Here is a 10,692-nt window from a genome sequence, read left to right on the forward strand (position 1 = left end):
TTTGTTTTTTTTCGTTTTTTGTTACCTTATATATATATATAAAAAATTTTTTTTGCTTTTCTAAAACTTTTATTAATCTTTAATTTTTGCCTCTTCTGAAAAAATAATTGTTTTCCATTAACTTTTTTTTTTTCTCCTCTTATAATTTTTATTTTAGGAATACGTGAATGTGTGTTTTCTTTTCTTTTCTTGTCTTCTTTCTCTTTTTCTTTCATTCTTAATTATCTTTTTGTTTTTTTTTCTAGCTCTACTGAACTTCTGATCTTTTCTTCTCACTTTCCTATCCTTTCCATATTTTCCTCTTTGTTCATCTTTATGTGACTTAACTCTTGTCCTGCACATCCTCAGATAAACCCGTAGTTAACCAGTAGACCCTATCCCCCATTGTGTACACACTTAATCCACAAACTTATTACTCAATTCAAAACCTCTGAGACTTAAATTCACTAATAGCAGTACTTTATACCTATACAATATTTTAAGCATTTTTTTAAAGTTTTTCACATCTCCTCTATGTCCCTCCCTTTCTCTCAACATATTCATATTCCTCTATAAATAGATGGTCTTTTAATCTCTAAAATAACATTAATTTTTACGTTTCTATTTTTTTTCTGGTCTCTTTTCATTCCCCTTTCCCTTTCTTCTTTTTCTCTCTCTCTCTACTTACATCCTACCCAACCTATTTCCTGCATTGTGATTAGGACATAGTTAACTCTCCCTGTGCCTCCCCACACCAATCTATTCCTATTTTTTACCCACATCTCTTCCTAACCCTAATAATTTCTGGCTTTCCAAATTCTTCTCTGCGGTTCGAAGTTCTTTAACATATAGTTGTTTGATGTCGAATAGATGTATTTGTTGAACTAGATTGTATCTGTAGACTATTGACTGTACAAATGCAAACTTTGGTTGATGGTTGCCTTAAGATAGTGTTCTAGCACAAAACTGGTGCTATCTTCATCTCAAATGGGCAGAGTAAGCCGGAAAAACACAAGAAAAATGGCAAATTCGGGTATCTCAATTCCCAATCCTGATAATCAGGGGTTAGAACAGATAATGAATAATCCAGAGGAGAGTTCCCAAACAGCTCTACAAACACTGCTGGCAAACATGATAAATGAAAAGTTTGACAACGTACAAAGGACTCTGTATGAGCGTGATAGGGAGAGAGAGGAGGCATCCCAGAAGTTTATACAGGAATATCATAAGCGTGAGGAAGCTACTCAAAAACTGATACAGGATTTGCGTGAACAACTTGAGAATACTCAAAGAGAAAGGGAGGAATGGCGTGAGCAGGCTGAGAACACTCAAAGAGATCTGCAGGAATCCCACGAACGGGAGGAAGCTAATCAAAGAGTAATACAGGAATTGAGAGACCAGGTAGAGAACACACAAAGATCACTAAAGGCATTCATGGAATCCATTAACAAAGAGCTGAAGGAAGTCAGGGAGACCACAAAGGGAATGCTGAACGGAACCCAACAGAAGGAATGGGAGCCCAAAGAAACCATAACCAATCAACTAAGTGATTTGAGGACAAACACTGAACACCAAATTAAGGAAGTAAAGAAATTCATACAAGACCTAAAACAGAGCTTCAACAAAGAACTTGAAGCCATCAAAGCTGACCAACTAGAAGGAAAAGAGATAAAAAACAAAGTAGAGAGTCTTGACAGCAGGTTAGACCATGCAGAAGATCGAATCTCAGCGATTGAAGACAGCCTAGATATTATAGAGAAAGAACATACAACCATCCAAGACAAGTCCAAGAAATATGATAGATCTATCCAACACCTGGAAGACACCATCAGAAGGCCTAATCTAAGGATAATGGGTGTAGAGGAACACCTAGAAACAGAAGTTAATGGTCTAGGAAATCTGTTTAACAGGATCCTAGCAGAGAACTTCCCAAACATGCAAAAAGATAGGCCTGTCCAGATACAAGAAGCCTTTAGAACCCCAAATAGACCAGACCAGAATAGGACATCCCACCGTCACATTATAATCCACACAGGATCAACTCAGAACAAGGAAAAGATCCTTAAAGCTGTCAGGGAGAAAAGGGTAATCACTTATAAAGGGAAACCAATTAGAATCACCTCAGATTTCTCAGCAGAGACAATCAAAGCAAGAAGAGCCTGGAATGATGTATGCCATGCCCTAAAAACAAACAACTATCAACCAAGAATACTGTACCCAGCTAAACTCTCCTTCATAACTGAAGGCCAAATAAAAACCTTCCATAGCAAAGAAAAATTGAAACAATACATCTCCACCAAACCAGCCCTACAAAAGATTCTTAAAGATGTCCTACACATAGAAAACCAACAAGACCGCAATAAAGGCCAAGAAACTGCACCCAAACTGAGAATCCAAGAACCATAGGAAGAACCCAGTTTTCGCAGCCCCCAAGAAGGTAGATAACATGGCAGGAACTCCCAAATACCTCTCAGTCCTATCTCTTAATGTTAACGGACTGAACTCTCCAATTAAGCGACATAGACTGTCTAGTTGGATTAAAAAACAAGACCCTTCTATCTGCTGCCTGCAGGAGTCACATCTTGCCCATAAAAACAAACACATTTTCAATGTTAAAGGCTGGAACAAAATCTACCAAGCAAACGGACCGCATAAACAGGCGGGAGTTGCAATCCTAATATCAGATAAAATAGACTTCAAATTAAAATTCATGAAAAGAGATAAAGAAGGTCGCTACATACTAATTAAAGGATCTCTCCTTCAGGAGGATATTACAATTCTAAATATCTATTCGCCAAACAATGGAGCACCCAAATTTATCAAAGAAACACAACTTTCCCTCAAATCTCATATAGATCCAAAGACATTAATCGTTGGGGATTTTAACACACCACTCTCCCCACTAGATAGATCAACTCGGCAAAAACTCAACAGAGAAACCGCAGATCTAAACAGCTGCATAGATCAACTAGACTTAACAGACATTTACCGAACATTTCACCCAGCAGCATCAGAATACACGTTTTTCTCAGCAGCACATGGAACGTTTTCTAAAATAGACCACATTTTAGGCCACAAAGCAAACTTGTCTAAATTCAGAAACATTGAAGTTATACCTTGCATTCTCTCTGACCACAAGGGAATAAAGTTAGAACTCAACACCAAAAGCCACCAAAGAAAGTCCGGTATCACATGGAGGCTGAACAACACACTGCTGAATCATGAGTGGGTCATGGAAGAGATTAGAAAGGAAATTCAAATGTTCATGCTATTCAACAAAAATGAACACACAAAATACCAGCTCCTCTGGGACACAGCAAAGGCAGTACTCAGAGGCAAGTTTATAGCTCTGAGCTCCTACATCAACAAATTGGAGAGATCTGAAACTAACAATTTAATGACACATCTAAACCTCCTTGAAAAAGAGCAGCAAGATAAACCCCAATCCAGTAGATGGAAAGAAATAATCAAAATTAAATCAGAATTAAATGAATTAGAATCCAAAAAAACTATAGAAAGAATCAACAAAACAAAGAGTTGGTTCTTCGAAAAACTTAACAAAATTGACAGACCCTTAGCAAATCTTATCAGAAAAAGAAGAGAACACACCCAAATTAATAAACTCAGAGATGAGAATGGAAACATCACCACGGAAACAAGCAAGATTCAGAACATTATAAGGGAATACTTCTCAAAACTTTATGCTAATAAGTTTGAGAACTTGACAGAAATGGACCTCTTCCTAGCAAATATTGACATGCCAAAACTAAACCAAGATGAGGTAAACTATCTTAACAGGCCCATATCAAGCATTGAAATAGAAACAGCAATAAGAGACCTCCCAGCTAAGAAAAGTCCAGGACCAGATGGTTTTACAGCGGAATTTTACAAGGCCTTCAAAGCAGAGCTCACACCAATTCTCCTCCAACTCTTCAATGAAATTGAAAGAGAAAGCTCACTACCGAACACATTCTATGAAGCCATCATAACCCTCATCCCAAAACCAGGTAGGGACTCATCAAAGAAAGAGAACTATAGACCCATTTCTTTGATGAACATTGATGCGAAACTTCTCAACAAAATTTTGGCCAATCGACTTCAACAATTCATCCAAAAAATCATACACCACGATCAAACAGGATTCATTTCAGGGATGCAAAGCTGGTTCAATATACGCAAATCAATTAATATTATTCATCACATCAACAGGAGCAAGAATAAGAACCACATGGTTATCTCAATAGACGCAGAAAAAGCATTTGACGAGATCCAACACCCCTTTATGATGAAGGTTTTGGAAAAATTAGGAATCCATGGAACATTCCTCAATACAATAAAGGCTGTATATGACAAACCTACAGCCAGCATTATACTCAATGGTGAAAAACTAAAGCCATTTCCTCTTAACTCAGGAACAAGACAAGGATGCCCACTCTCTCCACTTCTCTTCAATCTAGTATTAGAATGCCTAGCTACAGCAATAAGACAAGATGCAGACATAAAGGGGATCCAAATAGGGAAAGAAGAAATAAAACTCTCCCTCTTTGCAGATGACATGATCTTGTATTTAAAGAATCCCATAGACTCCACTCCCAAATTACTCAAGCTGATTCAAAACTTTGGCAAAGTAGCAGGTTATAAAATTAACCCCCAAAAATCAATGGCTTTTCTGTATGCCAACAATGAGAAAAGTGTGGCTGAAATTAGGAAAGCAACTCCATTTGTAATAGCCTCACAAAAAATAAAATACCTAGGAATTAACTTAACTAAAGAAGTGAAGGACCTCTATGATGAAAACTTTAAAATCTTGAAAAAGGAAATCAACATAGAACTTAAAAAATGGCAAAACCTCCCATGCTCCTGGATTGGAAAGATTAACATCGTGAAAATGGCAATACTGCCCAAGGCTATCTACAAATTCAACGCAATACCTATCAAAATTCCACCCTCATTCTTCAAGGAAATAGAAGAGGCAATCCAAAAATTCATATGGAACAATAAAAGACCCCGAATAGCAAAAACGCTCCTCAACGGAAAGAATACTGCTGGAGGAATATCAATACCAAATTTCAAACTCTACTATAAAGCCATAGTAATCAAAACAGCTTGGTATTGGCATAAGAACAGACCTCAGGACCAATAGAATAGAATTGAAAACCCAGAAATGAACCTACAGACCTATAGCCATCTAATCTTCGATAAGGGAGCTAAAACAATAGAATGGAAGACAGACAGCCTCTTCAGTAAATGGTGCTGGCAAAACTGGTTAACTACATGTAGAAAACTAAAGCTAGATCCTTATATATCACCCTGCACCAGAATCAACTCCAAATGGATCAAAGACCTTGAACTCAAAGCAGACACTCTGAAAACATTACAGGATGGAATAGGAGAAACCCTGAGTCTCCTTGGCTCAGGCCGAAATTTTCTGAATAGAGACCCGGAAACACAACAAATCAAAGAAAGGCTGGACAAATGGGATTGTATAAGGTTGCAGAGCTTCTGCAGGGCAAATGACATAGCTAGCAAGATCAATAGAAAGCCCACGGACTGGGAGAAGATCTTTACTAGCCATACAACGGACAAGGGTCTCATATCTAAAATATACTTGGAACTCAAAAAATTAAACCACCCAACAACAAATCCTCAAAGAAACAACTGCCCAATAAGTAAGTGGGCGAAAGACTTAAAGAGAAGCTTCTCTGAAGAAGAAAGAAGGATGGCCAATAGACACATGAAGAAATGTTCAACATCCCTAGCCATAAAAGAAATGCAAATCAAAACAACATTGAGATATCACCTCACTCCAGTTAGAACAGCAAAAATCAAGAACTCTAACAACAACAGATGCTGGAGGGGATGTGGACAGAAAGGAACCTTACTTCATTGTTGGTGGGAATGTAAACTTGTTCAACCACTTTGGAAAGCAGTATGGAGGTTCCTCAAAAGACTCCACATAGAGCTCCCCAACGACCCAGCAATCCCACTTTTGGGCATTTACCCAAATGATCACAAACAAGGCCACACTAAAGCTACCAGCACAACTATGTTTATTGCAGCATTATTTACCATAGCTAAGACATGGAACCAACCCAGATGCCCCTCAGTAGATGAATGGATCAAGAAGATGTGGTATATATACACAATGGAATTCTATGCCTCCATCAGAAAGAATGACATTGCCCCATTTGTTAGGAAATGGAAAGGCTTGGAAAAAATTATATTAAGTGAAGTAAGCCAGGCCCAAAGAAACATAGGTCCCATGGTTTCCCTTATTTGCAATATCTAGTATAGGTATGAGTCAAGCGGAAAAAGTCAGATAATGTGATGTTAGGAAAAGAAAACCTCAAATATGTATTTTAATGTTTTTGTTTCTTTCATGCATGTGTTTCTAATGCATTTATAAGATTATTTCTTTGTTGCTTTGTGTGTCCCTCCCCCACAGTGTAACCCCTGCTTTCACTATATTTGATGTCAGTATAACATGTGGAGGAGACGGGGACAAACAAGTCGTTTAAGGATTCAGGTGGACCTGTTGCAACAATGAGAAGTACAAAATGTCATGTCAAAACCAGCTTTACAATGTCGGTGGGGGGGGGAGGGGGGGTATGATTGGGTGGGAGGGAGGGGGGAGGCTGGGAAGGGAGGTGAAGGGTAAACAAAGGAGGAGGATGCAATGCTTGGTAAGAAATGTATGCATTATCCTGCCCATGTAATTGTAACCCCTCTGTACAGTATGTTCTCAAATAAAATAAAATAAAATTAAAAAAAAAAAAAAATCTGTCTTAATATTTGAGTTTGTGTGTGTGTGTGTGTGTGTGTGTGTGTGTGTGTGTGTGTATGTGTGTGTGTTTACAAAGATCAGAACACAACATTTTTATTCATTTCGAATACATCTTTCAGGTCATTGTAAGTTGTGGCTAATGGGAGCAGTCTATTGTTATTTTAAAGATGAAACAGAAAAAGATATTTGTGCATGTACCCCAGTTGCTTTATTAGTCTGTAGTTGAACACTAAACATTGACTTATATCTTGGCTGCTCTTGTGAATAATGTGAATAACAATGAACTACAAATATATTTATGAGGTACGCAGAGAGAAATAATCACATGATTGGTGGATCAGATGATATCTCAACTTTGGATTTCTTTAGAAACTTGCATACTACTTTCTACAACGAGAATACTAAACTGTTTTTTGACCAATAGTGTAGAAAATTTCCTTTTCTCCACACTCTCACCAACATTATTACCGTTTATTCAAAGGTAATAAAGGGCAGGTTTTTACTATCTGCAGTACCCTAGACTGGCCTTAGAATTAAATCCAACCTCCTAAATGCTTGGAATTACAAGCCTTTACCACCATAACTGGATCCATTGATTTTTTGATGAGTTATAATAGTTATGAAGTTGTTTCGTAGTAATTTTGAATTATATTTCTCTAATGACTTCTGCTCAAAAAGTATTAAGGCAGCATAGAAGTTGTATTAAACACAACTTTGTAAACCCACAGGCAATTTTCAGGGCTTATGGAGAACATGTCTATTCAGAACTTTTGTCCATTTTTAATCCAGGTTCTGGTTAATCTCATCTTTAATCTCGCTAAATCAGATCAATAATTAATTCAAGGTAGTAGAAAATAAAAAAAATGAAGCAACTCTTAACATTTTTCAGTTTTCAATAACATGGTATTGCTTACATCATTTTCTGTTAAAAATTGACACTATATAACTCAATTTAGTTAGACCTGTTACAGGGCTGTAGTTTATTTATTTTACATTGATTGTTCTTTCCAAAGCCTGTTTGTCTAATTTCCCTTGGTTTCTTTCAGTGTCAAGTAGCTCAGATTTCAAACTGAAGAACAAATGGAAGGAAGCAAACAACAACAACAAAAAACTACAGTTCCTCTCATCCGATGTTGCCTGTATAAGAATGAGGAAAGAGTTCATCCTTTTAAGGAGCTATGATAGGACAACAAAAAAGAATTTATTCTTCTATGACTTCTTTATCTTTGCGATGTAACTTAAATGTTGTAAAACACAAAATACTGCTCAGATACTTTTATGTTTTATCTGTTTTGCACATTTTCATATGGATTTCACCTCAGTCTACAATATTCCTTCATCATTCTGTCCCTGATATTTTTACACTATCAAGACATAACATAACCAGTTTGATTTACAGCATGAGAAGTTATCCACCTGGCTTCCTTGGAAGCAGAGCATGATCAATAGATATTACTTCTAGTTGCTCACTACATGTAATGGTTCCTGTACTACTTATGACATTCTATTTAGTATTTATAAAAGATTGCTGGCTAAACTCAAAGCTCATTCCTAGAAGTTTATTTTAAGTATTTCACAAGTTTTATTCCCTTAATTTTTAAGATAACATTTGCTATAATGTTAATGTTATTACCATTTTAGTGTTGGGAAAAATTGTAATTAAATGCAGTAAGTGCACGGCCTAAAGACACACACAGTGGGGAAAGAAATGAGTCAAAGTTTCCGAAAGTCTTTCAGCAATACACAAAAGGTAGATAAAATCTCTCCATTCTATTACACTCTCAATTCAATATTCATATTGTCCAAGAAATAATAGCATAGTAAATATTGCCCATGGTGATTGTTTTCTATCACATTTGTCTTCAATACAGATTGTGTTGGTGACACTGGGTTATCATGCACAGAACTGAGCTTATACATTGAGGTCCAAAGAGAGGCAAATTTCTTCTGTCCCACAATTCCAGTAACCTCTTTAAAAAGTACTAAAACTTTTAAATATCATCACCTACTGTCTTATAAGTATCCAAAAAGAAAAAAAAATCATAAATAATCACTCCAAAATGCTTTAAAATTGGAGATGCTAAATCATGCTCTCTGAAGTAAATTTTCTTCTACTTTTAACGTTATTCTGAAAGCTTTTGCTGGTTTGTCACACCTGTAATCCTAACTACTCTGGATATCTACTCAGGAGCCTGAGATCTGTGGATAGCAGTTGGAAGCCAATCAGGGCAAAATAAATTCAGGAGATTATTTTTCAAAAATTTTAATGAACTAGCATAGGGCCAAGAATGGAGATGTAGCTCATTTAGTAGCTCATCAATCTAGAGGAAAAAGGCCCAGCAAGACCTTGAAGCCCTGATTTCAAACACTGAGCACGTCAACACACATTCAAGTACTTGAGCACATGTGTGCATTCACCCACATATGTATTCAAAATGCCTTCATATCGGAGTTTTGCATGAATTCCTTTGCTAACGATATTATATGAGTAAAATAAAGGAAATAAACTCTTCCATCTCAGAACATTTTTATACGTTCTTATTGTAAAAATAGTGTACATAGGGGTAACACTTACATGAGCAAGGTAATGAGTACATTCCCTAACAAGCATTGTTACCTCCTCCTTTATTGTTCCCCTACATCCCTTCCCTCCCACCTCCACAAGTCCATTAACCTCCTCCCTTTCCCCGCCTCAATTGTAAAGTTCACTTTACAACATAGTGCCTTGTGCATCTCATTGTTACAATGGGTATACCTGTATCTCTATTTAATCATTTTGTTTTTTTTTTTCCTTCCCCTCACCAAATTAGAGGAGAGTATATACAAGATGTAGGCGCACCAACTTCAAATACAGTGAAAACAGGTGTTATAGCATGGGGGACGAACATACAAAGAAACAAAAAAAAACACACTGCACGTTACAAGTACATGAGAAACAATAGCAAGAAAAAAAAAACCACTTGTGTCCCTAACATGGGTTTCATTTCCCTTAACATAATCTTATCTGGTCATATACACATAACTTTTGGCCTTTTCTGCTTATCCTAGACATACATTAGTTATTGAAAATTAGAGAAACCATGGGACCTAAGTTTCTTTGGACTTGGCTTACTTCAGTTAATAATTTTTTTCCAAGTCTTTCCATTTCCTAAAAAATTGGGCGATAGAATGCTTCAGGAATTTGCCTGTCATCCTTGCACAGTGGCCATGCTAATCTTCTCTGTATCATTCCAATGTTAGTGTATGTGATGCAGAATTGTGCACAGAACATTTTTATATATAAATTGTAATTGATTTTCTTTAACTAGACAATTCAACAAAAAGTAAGTTTAAAAGAATTTTCGTGAAATTTTAGAACCATGTACTTCTTACATAAGTACACATTTAAGAATAAAGTCAAGATTGACATGCCAAAAACAAAATAATTCCAGATATTTGTTGTTCAAGAGATGTGTAGGAGGAGGAATTCAATTATTCTATACAAGGGACCTGCCATAATGAACACTGCAGCAAGTGTTAAGGTTTGTTAAAAGTTTTAATGTTTTCAATATATTTAATTTTGGGAATTTGCTTATATATGCCAAAAACTGGGACTGTTTGGAAGGTCATAATACTTTTCTATAAAGTATTTAAGATTTATGGTAGCAGATAAGTACTACTAAGTATGTACATTTCAGATTTTATAGAAAGTTTAGTAATGAGAAGTTGCAAAGTCTTTGTGTAAAGGAGCAGAATAAAGAGTTGACTATGTTAACTACACAGTTTCTGTTAAAACTGTAGGCCTTCCTTACTTCATATGTTAATGAGGAACAAATGATGATATAAGCCATATACAAATTATGAGACGAACTATAAATAGTAATCTTAGTGGGTGTCTTTAAACACTACTCATAGCCTATAAAATTCTTGTGGAACATCATAATCGTAGC

The 10,692-nt window shown here is 36.3% G+C and overlaps 1 pseudogene; it reads right to left on the reverse strand.

Moving 5' to 3' along the window:
- Window positions 1-9,914: 9,914 nt before the first annotated feature.
- Window positions 9,915-10,027, reverse strand: LOC122101142 (annotated as a pseudogene).
- Between the last annotated feature and the right edge of the window lie 665 nt (window positions 10,028-10,692).

The sequence above is a fragment of the Dipodomys spectabilis genome, unplaced genomic scaffold (genome assembly GCF_019054845.1).
Source record: "Dipodomys spectabilis isolate Male_0828 unplaced genomic scaffold, ASM1905484v1 ptg000633l, whole genome shotgun sequence".
Taxonomy (NCBI): Eukaryota; Metazoa; Chordata; class Mammalia; order Rodentia; family Heteromyidae; genus Dipodomys; species Dipodomys spectabilis.